The sequence below is a fragment of the Phallusia mammillata genome, chromosome 3, assembly GCF_965637545.1.
Source record: "Phallusia mammillata chromosome 3, kaPhaMamm4.hap1.1, whole genome shotgun sequence".
Taxonomy (NCBI): domain Eukaryota; kingdom Metazoa; phylum Chordata; class Ascidiacea; order Phlebobranchia; family Ascidiidae; genus Phallusia; species Phallusia mammillata.
In genome coordinates, this window is record NC_137254.1 from 12,356,013 (window position 1) to 12,368,517 (window position 12,505).

Consider the following 12,505-nt stretch of genomic DNA (forward strand, 5'->3'; position numbering starts at 1 on the left):
AACGAGGTACGTGGTACGGTCAACGCAATACGTACCGTACCGTACTGCCATCCTTGAAGGCTTGGTAGCGGAAATAATTCAAGATTACCATGTACGGTTTGTATTACAAAGGTGAAAAATAATCCATAAATTTGTACTCCAAATAATCCGAAATAAGTCCAAATTGTTGGTTTTCCAAAGCAAATTCAAAAATTATATTCGAAAGTAATTCCCAAGTTGCAGTTAGATGGTAAATCCCAAATTGTATATCCAAACGTTGCGGTATTCCACAAGAATAATTATACAGCAACAGTAGATCCTTGAAAACCGCAGACCTCGAACTTTTACAGCACCAATTTGCGGAGCTTCAGGCGCGGTCTTCAAGTACTGGTAATGCTACTCTCACAATTAACAATGCAATAGGTTTGCGCTATGAGCCTCACTAAGTTTGTAGTTCAAACTGCTGCCTCAAGATTCCATGGAGATAAACTCCACTTGTAAAAAAACACCACTTGTATAATCCTTTGACTACATTGTTGGCTTATTTGGTTATCAGCGACAGAAATATTTCAAGAAGTCTTTTTTAAATAGAATGTGATTAAAGAGAAAACGGTAATTAGCAATTAACACCAAAGTATAAAAGAAAGACTCGGGGTCAGGGCCGACATTTTGTTTTGACCGAAGTATTTCTGTCTTACTTTTGCAGAATGCAGAATATTTTTGTGTAATTATGTAGTACTTTGTGGTACCTTTGTATGTAGTTCCAGCTGAAACAAGGCTATTGCTGAAAGTGTTTTTCAGTGTTTTGGTGTAGCTAACCAACAAGTTTAGTCAATGCATAGGTTGTCATATTTTGTTACATATTTATAAGACAGCATTGTATTTATATGACTTATTTTTTATCTGTTGCTTACAGAAAAATAATTTTACACATTGAAATATGACAAAGCGAACTTTTGATGCCGCTTGCTCTTGACGTGGTCATGGACACTAGCTATAATGATAAAGAAGAATAAGAAAGTGATATATCTGAGCCTGATTTAGATTCAAGTGACACAGAAAATGATGCAAAGGCAGTGAAAGTGATGTTCTTTTATCTTGAAATGGTGACAAAGTTGATGATGATGATCTTTGGATGGTGATAAAGTGGATAATGTTGATCTTCGGATGATGATGAAGTGGATGATGATGAATACATAGATGGAAAACTTGTCAGTCTGATGATCAACTTTAAACCAACAGTGGCTGGAACTGAACCAAACTGCATTGGAAATGTTTTCAGAATTTTGTAACATATGATATATATATATATTTCTCAAAATATTAGTGATCGGGGATCTAAGGAACACTGGAAGGCGAGGGAAGCCTAGCAGCTGTGGCTATACAGAAAGGCTGCAAAACAATCCACATTTCATTGAAAAAGCTCATAATAAGAGAGGTCATCATAAGAATGTTTTGTGTGTATCATCCCTGAACAATCTGTGAAAGAAAACCAGGGCTTCGAGCCTAACCACACACCCCAATACTACTAACTCTAGGTGTTTGCTTGTAAAATTGATGTTCATTTTATTGATTTTTTTAGCAGTAAACTTCAAGTTCTAATCCTTTTTATGTTTGTTTGTTTTCCAATTGAACACAAAGCTGAGAATGCATTGACTTTTGCCAAAAGTGGCAGTAAAAGCACATTCGCTACTAACAAAATAAGGCATAATTAGCTCAATTTAATTTCACAAATCTTTGGACTTCAGAGATAAAAACTATAAAATCTTGTTTTGTATGCCAAGGGCTGTGAAAAAATGCCAAAAAAATAATTCCCTCCCTGTTTGGCATTTTATGTACCAAACTAAAAATGTGCAAAGGGTTAAGGGCCGCTGGCCCGCTCGCAGGTTTTAGTTAAAATTGGCTCGCGGGTTTCAGTTAAAAAGTCCTCGCGCATCTATTTACACTTAAACCCTTCATTTTTCATTTTTCAGGCAGTCGTTAAAATTTCCAAGTCCCATCGCTTTAAGTTAAATTAAGGGCTTTGTTATTTTTCTGCTTCCTGTTTATCCTATCTGTCTAAGCGTTCAGAGGATTTCCCGAGCGCGCCATTAGGCGCGATGTATTTTCTCTGACGTACGGGAAGTTAGTTTTCTAGCCTGCTGTGCGCGGTTGTGCATTGGTTGTGGAAAAAGCTATGCAAAATGGCGGGTATTGGCATGTTGCCGCTACATATACGTCCGTCACCGCCCTGTTGCACAGACTGATTCCTGTATGCTGTTATTACACTGCACTTACATTTGTGCCAAAGCATATTTACAAGTTACATTTTTATAGCAGTAAAGGTGGACGTGGCCTTACAACACTCCCACAGTCACAAAATGACTAATTTTGTAAACAAGCCAATTTAAGTGGATTATTTTTGTATTAAAACAACCACACGAGAAATTAAATGCAATCTGTGTAAATGTAGACTATAATGTTCGGTTTGTCTTCTTATGTCTTTTACTTTATCCTCTAATTTTCTTCCAACTCTTCATCCTTTTCATTTCTCCCGTTACTCGAGATAAGAGAGCCTTACATAAGTTTCTTAACGAACTGCTTGACCTCTAACAAATAAGTGTGTAAGCAACTTAAGGCAAAATAGGAAATAGCAGTTTATGTTTGGCTCTTAAATCGTTCCAAAAAATAGACTTGAATCCTTCATTTCTGGTCTTTAAAAATTAGGTAAAAATGTACCAAACGATCTTGACAAGTAAAGTAGGCTGGCTAGGTAATACTTACATATTTTTACTTTTATAAAAGTTTAACGAACTGCTCCTCTCCAGTCGGCGGGCCTGATATGGGAAAGTTAAGTACTTGGCGGGCTGGATTCCTGAATCGATGAACATTAATCGCTTATTTATCCAGTGATTTAAAACGGATTTTTGACCACCTAAACCAAACACATTCAAGAACATCACAAAGACAATACAGTCCAAATCTAACTGATATAACATAAAATTATTCACCACAGCAAATTTAACTTAGATACTGCTTAAACCCTAACTAGGCTACACGTGTGGAAACAAAGGAAACCGTGAAAGCAGGTCACACACTTGGTTGGCAGTTATGTCGTAACAATGGACGCATGGTGCAATGGTAACAACGACGGGAAAGGTTTTTGCTATTGGGGGGCGTTATTGCCCGTTACATTTACAACTATAATTTGATACAGTACGCAAGTAGTGGGGGGTTGTAGCAGACTGTGGCCGCGGGCCACATTATTATGTAAGCCCTGAAACTGTCTGCGGGCCGCTCCTAATCCCGCTGTGGGCCGGATCCGGCCTGAGGGCCGTATGTTGCCCGCCCCTGTTCTATGCTATCAATTGGTCTAGGTGGCCATGTTTAGGCATTAGCAAGTCTGGGTTTACCTATGTCGTGAGCTCGAGTGTCCATACAACTATAAACAAGTTACAAGTCACTGCAATTAGGTATTTATTGCCCCGGTGGTGATAATAAGACATCGCCGAAGCATATAGACTTGCTTTTCTATTCGTGATCACCGCAATTGCCTTTACAACTGGTCGAGTTGATTAAACTAAATTATATTACACCTGTAATGTTAAACACATAACATGCTTAATGGCAAAGTTTAAAGTCTATTTGTATTGACTAAAAACTCTATACTATTTTGCAGTCGTTATTTTCGGTTTTATCGCAGATTGTCATGTGGCATGTAACCAATATCTCCTGTTTCACTTCTTTAACACCAAACCAACTGAATCCTAAGAACGAAAAGTCAAACTCGCGAAAGTCGGTCACATTGTAGATGACATTCCCGTCAACATTAAGAGGTTCAGGCGCGGCACAACTGTGAAAAACATGTAAGTTGAGGTGGAAAATTCGTCACCTCGAATTACAAGCGCTCACCCTCCGATGACAACAGGATAAACAGTTTCAGTTTCATTCTCAGCCCGTGTCAGAATACAGTCTATTCCCTAAATATTAAGGTAATGAAACAAAGTGGGCATTAAAGCGTGTATTTGTGACATTATAACTGCAAAACCAAGTTGGTGTCAGCTTCCACATCGATGCTAACACCAATGTTTGCTCAGTTTCAATTGTAGTAAAACTTTCCGATTGGTAACGAGCCATCTCCATGGTAAATGATGACCAAGTTTTGCCCAAATCCACATTAATGTGACTGAAAAATATAATTTTGCTCGTTATGTCAAAGATTGACATCAAGGCCTGTCATGCAAGATGCGCTTTGTCGTACGAGAAAGGAGTCAATACAAAGCAAGATCTTGCACGTTACAACGATTTCTGAGTCGCGTTCTTGCAATTAAAAACACAACGAATAGCAAATTGCAACAGAAAGCTTGCCAGTGGACTGAATGCAACCCACAACAAAATAATCAAAACTGCATTTTGCAAGCCACGTTATATTAATAATTTGCAATTACAAGATGAAATGAACACCACTCAGAGAGCTTACACTAATATTTGCAGCACATTGTCCAATTCCTGGCTGAAAATTCATTTTATACCTGTCAGCTTTACTGTCCTTCACTGCAAAGCAATTGTCATGTGGTGCCAAATCGTCGCCGATCATTTCAAGTTGTTTGGCTGCTCCGGGAAGCAAAGATCGGACGTAACTTCCTGGGAGGCTGCGAAAACAACTAATGGTTAGAACTCGTCATAGAGCATGTGATGAAATGAAAATAGCGAAAGAGAAAAAATATGGGCTAGAGATGGTAGCAATGCATCAACTTTTGTTCGCATCTGTCGGTGGTTTAAAAGTTCGCTTTGTGAATAACCACTTCCGGCCGGTGTTCGGCGGTACTGCATTAAAAACTCGAGCAACGCTTCTATAGGCGGAATTGACGACTTCCGAAGAGCCTGCTTAAAAATTTGTACCAAGCGCTCAGCAGCCCCATTGGTGGCTGGATGGTATGGTGCTCCTGTAACGTGAACTATTCCTCGCTCTTTGCAATAATTCTGAAATTGTTCGGACATAAACGTGGGAGCATTATCTGTCGCAAGCGTGTGAGGATAACCTAAGTAAGAAAAGTCGTTCTCCAAAAGATCGATTGTAGTTTTTGCTGATATCGACTGCGTTGGATGAATACACGGGTATTTCGAATATGCGTCAATTAGCAGCAACCAGTTGTAACCCATGAAGTTAATTGCATGGTCAACATGTAACCGACTCCACGGTTTTTGTGGACTCAATCATGGATGCAGGGCAACTTTTGATGGAGCGTTCTGATATTCCGCACACGTAATACACTTTCGGCAGAGATTAACGATGTCCCTGTCCATGTTTAGCCAGTAGACTGCTGTACGAGCCAACTGATTCATACGCTGCATACCGAAGTGTCCCTCGTGTAGTAGTTTAAAAGGACGAACACTTTCAGGAATCACCGTTCGTGAGCCGTATAATAGACATCCGTAGCATGTGCTCAGGGATCCTTTAATTTTTCGAAAACTCTCTGCTGGATCGTTTATACCCTCTACGCGATATTTTACCGGTCATCCTTCTCGAGTATAACGCATCACCTTGGTCAGTGTAGGAATCTTTGGTCTCTTTCTGCAAAGAATACGAATCTGACGGTTGAACTTGTAAACTCAAAGTCCGAATATTGCAAACGGTATCTACATCGTCAGCACTTTCTTTTCCGTCAAAAACTGGATCTTGAGGTAAGCGGCTTGAAGCTTTGTTAGCTGTTGGAAAGTGTTTTGTTGCCGTTCAGTGGAAAGTGTTGCTTAGCTGTTGGAAAGTAGAAAAAAAATGTTGTTGGTTTTTTTTACATTTAACTACTGAATAAGTATGTGTTGCTAACAGTTTGGTGCACGAAACACTACATGGCCTCGTGGACAGATAATGCCGGCATTGAAGTATCCGTTCGGCGTCTCCGGAAAGCAGGTTAAGTGGCTGGTGCCTAAACCAAGAAAGAAGAGCTGCGTACTGTTCGTTTCGGACAGCAACGCACGGGACCTGATTTCTTCTTCTGTGGTAAAACCTTCGCCCAATTTTTTTTCCGATTTTGCAGCTGTTACCATCCCCGGTGGTACCATTGAGCATGGAATCACGGAGATGCAAAATCGTCCCCCAATTTCAAACGTCGACGTTGTGGTTTTGGCCCTGGGTACGAACAACATCCTAAGTGATGCGTTTGCAGTTGGAACCCAGTGGCGTTGGTTGGCCAGAAAGATTACCGGGGATATTCTTCGGATGATCAACTGTACCAAATCGTTGTACCCCCATGCAAAGGCCAGTGTAAAATAAACATATTCTTTATGTGCTTTAGCTACCTCGATCGTTTTTTATTTTATAACCTGTTTCGTTAACCAAACTGCTAATTAGCTTCATCTCCAATAAACGCCTTCTAAACCTCCATGGATTCAAAAATGTATTTTATAGATCTTCATCGCAGCACATTCGTTCAGGGTTTAGTAACCTAATAATGTACCATGTTGTATATTTTGTCATGCCATTGGACATTGGGGTGTATTTTTTTTGTTTTTTTTTAAATCTTGTAAATATAGGTATACTGTTGTGGAATTCTGTCACAGCACTGGCACAGCGAGCGTGGCTTTATTCCCCATGTTAACCTGGCAATTCGTGAGGCTGCAAATCAAAGCAATGTCACGTATTTGGACCTCGCTGTACCAAACACACCAGAGCTGTGGTATGACAAAGTCTCCTATCCGATGATGGACTGACCGTTTATTTGCGGCAGCTTGAGGAATGGATTACACCACCAACACTTCCGAAGTTAGTTAGGAAACAAACTGAGGTTTCACTTTCCGAAGGTTTTCCTGCGTTGTCTGATTTGCCAGGATCAGATACCCAGAAAAAGAAGGCAACGAAGCTCCGCCAAAGCTATGCCCAGGCGGCAAGATTGTTGGTAAAACCCCGGGTGAGTTTTTATGAGTTGTTTCTGAAAAAAATAACAAAACTTAAAACTCTACAGATTACAAAACCCAACACACCAACGACATCACCGAGGAGCAAAGCAGCACCAGCACCAGCACCGACCACACCGACGCCACAGACATCAACGCAGCCACCACCAAGAAGCACCCCAGCAAAACTGAGTACAACAACACGCTCACCACCACCAAACAGTACCCCAGTACAATCAACATCAAGAACACCATCACCACCAAAGAGCAGACCATCAGCACAAACATCACGATCGATAACTTCTAAAAAGGTTAGTGTTTTTCAAAATGTTCGATTAATTGGTGGGGCTAACCGACAAGAAGTAACCAAATTTGAAATAGAAGCTGCAGCCGCTAGTTTGGGTATAACAGATGTCCAACATAATTCAATTCAAACTTGGAAAGACTTGTCAAATTTATCTACAACAAAAACATGTCAAAGAAAAAAATACAAACGAAAGCAAAATATTTCAAACGTGTTTGGCAACAGAATAGAGTAAACGAATCGCAGTGTGACAGTAACAGTCCAGAGTTTGTTGACACTAATACTCAGTCTAAGTGTGATGTAAGTTTTTGGACCCCTTCAGATATATTAGCGGACCAAACTTCATTTGTTTTGCCATCAGACGATTGGGAAAAAATTTACGGTTCTGTAAAGAGTCGTTATATTTGCAATAAAAATTTGACAGATATTTTTAAAAACATGCTAAAAAAGTCAAACAGTTTTTGTTCTTTTGTTTTCCAAACCCACCACTGGAACAAACATAAAACCGACCAAAGCGTTTTTCATTGCTTTGGAAATTGCAAGTTTGAATTTTGCACACGCAAATTCGAGATTGCTTTGTTTGACAACATAACAAAAGAATTTTTCGTGAAGTATAGTGGAGAAGTGAAGCACCGTAAAAACGATTTTTGTAAGTTGCAAACTGAAAGGAGAGCGTAGAGAGGAAATGAAAAAAACGATGCAGAACAAAAAAGCGCGACTCCATAGCAAAAACTTGGTTGACACTCTTTCACAAAGTGTTTACGAATCCGGAAATAGAGACGTTGCTCCGAGTGCAGAAGTTTTAAGGAAGGTCAGGCACGAAGCGAGAAAGATTGAGGTCGCAGATAAATGCGAGTTGACAGCGTTGCAATAAATGTTTGAGACTCAGAAAGCGAGTAGCGTTGGAGAAAAGATTCCTGGGGTTTTGAGAAAATGGTCTGGTGAGCCGCGCTCTGTGATGTTGTGGTCAGAGGACAATTTAAGAATTTTTCACGATCGTACGCAGTTTGACGCAGCGTACATCGATGCAATGGGCGGTGTGATAATGGGCGTCTCCAAATCAAAGCCGTTTTATGCGTATGAAATTGTGGTGCGTCACCCTTTTAAGGGGAACGGTGCCCTATGCATTTTCCCTATTGGTAACAAATTTTGATTTCAAATTCGTTAAATTTAACGAATTTTTGTTTCGAAAGTTGAAAATTTGTTTTGAAATCAAATTTGTATGTTTGAAATCTGTGTCGGCGAAACAAATCTTGTTCGACTTTAACTTTTTCCAAAAAGTGTTGGTAATGAGTCGAAACAAAATTAAAAACTGAAAATTGATTTGAGAGGCATTTTTTTGTTTTGGGCAAATTTTTGCCAGTAGATGTCAATAAAGTGCCCCAAAATGAAGAACTTCAGCAGTTTGCACTTTAGCTGCGGCTTTCGATGCAACTTCTGAGCAGATTGTAGGGATAATGTTCGTCACAAATTTCGTTTGCAAAGTTGATTGAAAAACAAATTTTGTTCAAAAATTTGATTTGGAAACAAATTTCGTTTGTAAGGTTGATTTTGAAACAAATTTCCTTTACAATTTTATTTTGAAACAAATTGTCTTTGCAAATTTGATTTCGAAACAAATTTCGTTTACAAATTTGATTTCGAATCAAATTTCGACTATAAATTTGATTTTAAAACAAATTTCGTTTACAAATTTGGTTTCGAAACAAATTTCGTTTATAAATTTTATTTCAAAACAAATTTCGTTTACAATTTTGATTAAGAAACAAATTTCCTTTACAATTTTATTTTGAAACAAATTGTCTTCACAAATTTGCTTCGAAACAAATTTAGTTTCAAACTTGATTTGGAAACAAATTTCGTAAACAAATTTGATTAAGAAACAAATTTCGTTTATAAATTTGATTTCAAAACAAATTTCGTTTTCAAATATGATTTCGAACCAAATTTCGTTTATAAATTTGATTTTAAAACAAATTTCGTTTACAAATTTGATATTAAAACAAATTTCGTTTACAAATTTGATTTGGAAACAAATTTCGTTTACAAATTTGATTTCGAAACAAATTTTGTTTATAAATTTGATTTCGGAATAAATTTTGTTTTCAAATTTGATTTCGAACCAAATTTCGTTTATAAATTTGATTTTAAAACAAATTTCGTTTACAAATTTGATTTCGAAACAAATTTTGTTTTGAAATTTGATTTCGAAACAAATTTCGTTTACAAATTTGATTTCGGAATAAATTTCGTTTGCAAATTTGATTTTAAAACAAATTTCGTTTTCAAATTTGATTTCAAAACAAATTTCGTTTACAAATTTGATTTCGGAACAAATTTCGTTTGCAAATTTGATTTTAAAACAAAGTTCGTTTTCAAATTTGATTTCAAAACAAATTTCGTTTTCAAATTTGATTTCGAAACAAATTTCGTTTATAAATTTGATTTTAAAACAAATTTCGTTTACAAATTTGATTTCGAACAAATTTCGTTTATTAATTTCATTTTAAAACAAATTTCGTTTTCAAATTTGATTTCGAAACAAATTTCGTTTATAAATTTGATTTTAAAACAAATTTCGTTTACAAATTTGATTTCGAACAAATTTCGTTTATTAATTTGATTTTAAAACAAATTTTGCTTTCAAATTTGATTTTGAAACAAAATTTGTTGTTAAATTCGATATTTCTGAAAAAATTAGTTTATTTGCTTTTTATTAAGGACACTTAACTGTGGAAGGGTATATGAAATAACTTAGTTTTTAGCATAACTGATCCTGTTATTTCTGTCTATAATGAGCAAAGATTTCCAAAATGAAACAAATATATGATTTTCAGGAGTCCCGACAAGATCCCATTCTGACTCTGATGTTTGTGTTACCCCAACCAAAAAGAAATTGTAGCCTCAGCGCAAATTTTTTTGTTCTTTTCTGTTTTTATTTCAATTGTATTAAAACATTTGTAAAATGTGAACAGTAAGGGTTTGCCAAAAAATTTAAAATCCAATATTTCGACTAACCCAAAATCATTTAACCATTAGCAAAATAGCCTAATTTCATTTCTAAGGAATTTTTTTACTTGGTTGTGTGTGTTTGGTTGTGCAGGTCTTTGTGTATATATTTAGGTTTGTGAAAAAATTTGTGAAAATTTGTCATCAAATTTTGTTTTTAAATCAAATTTGTGAAATAAATTTGTTTTTATATCATATTTTTGAATGAAATTGGTCAAATGAAATGTGTAAACTTCTAATGATCTGAAATCATATTGACAAGCAACTTTTGTGTTAAAAATCACTTTTATAAACAAAATTTGTTTCCAAATCAAATTTGCAAACAACTTTTATGTTCAAATGTGGTTGTCTGAAGTGGTTGTTTGTTATGCAGGTCTTTATGTATATTTTTAAGCACAACCTTTTACATTTTCATGTTCAGCAATGTGTCAGTGTTTCAAATTCAACAAATGTTTCAATTCAATGTGTTTTGCCAAACAACAAATCTTTCAATTACTTGCCAAATCACAGCATTTCATTCTATTTTATGGCCTGTGTTTTTGTAAGCAGATCTTCATGTATATATTTTTGTGAACCAAATTTTTTACACTTTCATATTCTTGTACATTTTCCTGTTTTTAAGTTCAATACACATTGTTTTCTGATTACAATTTGTGTTATTAAATGAAAGGCGAAGAATGGCAAATTGGATTACAATTTCTTTTAACATAAATTATTGCTTGATTTTTTATAAAGCAAACAATAACACCACCATCGGTAAGGACCATTCTTATAAGTTTAAAGATTAAATTTCTGAATTGTACTGTTATCAATGTTATGTGAGTAAGACTAGAAACAAAGTTAATTTGTATGAAATGTGAAATAGATTTCTGACAAGGTCCTACCTGTTCATCAATGTCATTACTAAAACCAAATGTTTTCCATTTTAAGAATCAAAATGCAACGAAAATTCTTTACCTGTATTAGTAAACAGAATTTGGTTTCCAAGACGCATAATTGTCTATGTAGTTATTATGTACATGTCAATGCTCTTTGTGATAGCAAACCATTCGGACCTAATTGGGTTTTAAGAATAAATGAGGAACAAACTTTCAATTTGGTAGCAAACTTTCTTTTAATTGACAAAACAAAATTGGTTTAAAATGTGCATATTTGTGTACAATAGATGTAATGAAAACTACACCAGTTGTAGCTATCAAAGCAATATAAGATGGATAACAATTTTGGAACAAAGTCAAGCAAATGTTCAAACCAAATCATTTCAGACCTAGTTGGGTTTTAAAAAATAATCTTTTCATAAATGGTGATTCAAAATCAAATTTGTAACCATATTTTTTTCCGAAAATAACTTTGTAAACTACATTTGTTTTCAAGTCAACTATGTAAACAAAAATAGATTTCAAATCTAATTTTTCAACTTAAGTTGTTTTCAAATCAAATTGGAAAACATATTTGGATTTGAAACCAAATTTTTAAGCAAAAATACTTTCCTTCCAAACAAATTTTGATTTGAAATCAAATTTTGTAATGAATTTTTTTTTAAAAAACGAAATTTGTTTTCAAATGAAATTTGTAAACGAATTTTGTGATGAACATTTATCTCTACGATCTGCTAAGAAGTTGCATCGAAAGTAACAGCTTAAGACACGGAAATCGTAAGCGAACATTGTACTTACTTTTACTGGCAGGACCGTTACCGCCACAGAAGCCGAGACAATTTGGATTTGAAGTTGGAAATAGCTTGCAATGTTTCAGTTTGTTCCGTTTCGCGGAATATAAGTTTCAAGTGCACATGTTGCTTATTTTCGTTGGCACAACCGTTTACGCTATAGAAGTATGTCGCTTTTAGCATACCTTATTGCTTATAAAACACGAACGAATTCAGATCAAATTAAACCGTTCTTAAGAACCAACTTGGGATAGCAATCACAACCCTTAATAAAAAGCAAATAAACTAATTTCTTCAGAAATATCAAATTTAAAAACAAATTTTGTTTCGAAATTAAATATGTGAAAAAATGGTTTTGAAATCATGTTTGCAAACGAATGTAGTTTTCGAAATCAAATTTGAAAACGAAATTTGTTTTGAAATCAAATTTGAAAACGAAATTTGTAAACGAAATTTATTCCGAAATCAAATTTGTAAACGAAATTTGTTTCGAAATCAAATTTGAAAACGAAATTTGTTTTGAAATCAAATTTGAAAACGAAATTTGTTTTAAAATCAAATTTGTATACGAAATTTATTCCGAAATCAAATTTGTAAACGAAATTTGTTTCGAAATCAAATTTCAAAACGAAATTTGTTTTGAAATCAAATTTGTAAACGAAATTTGTTTC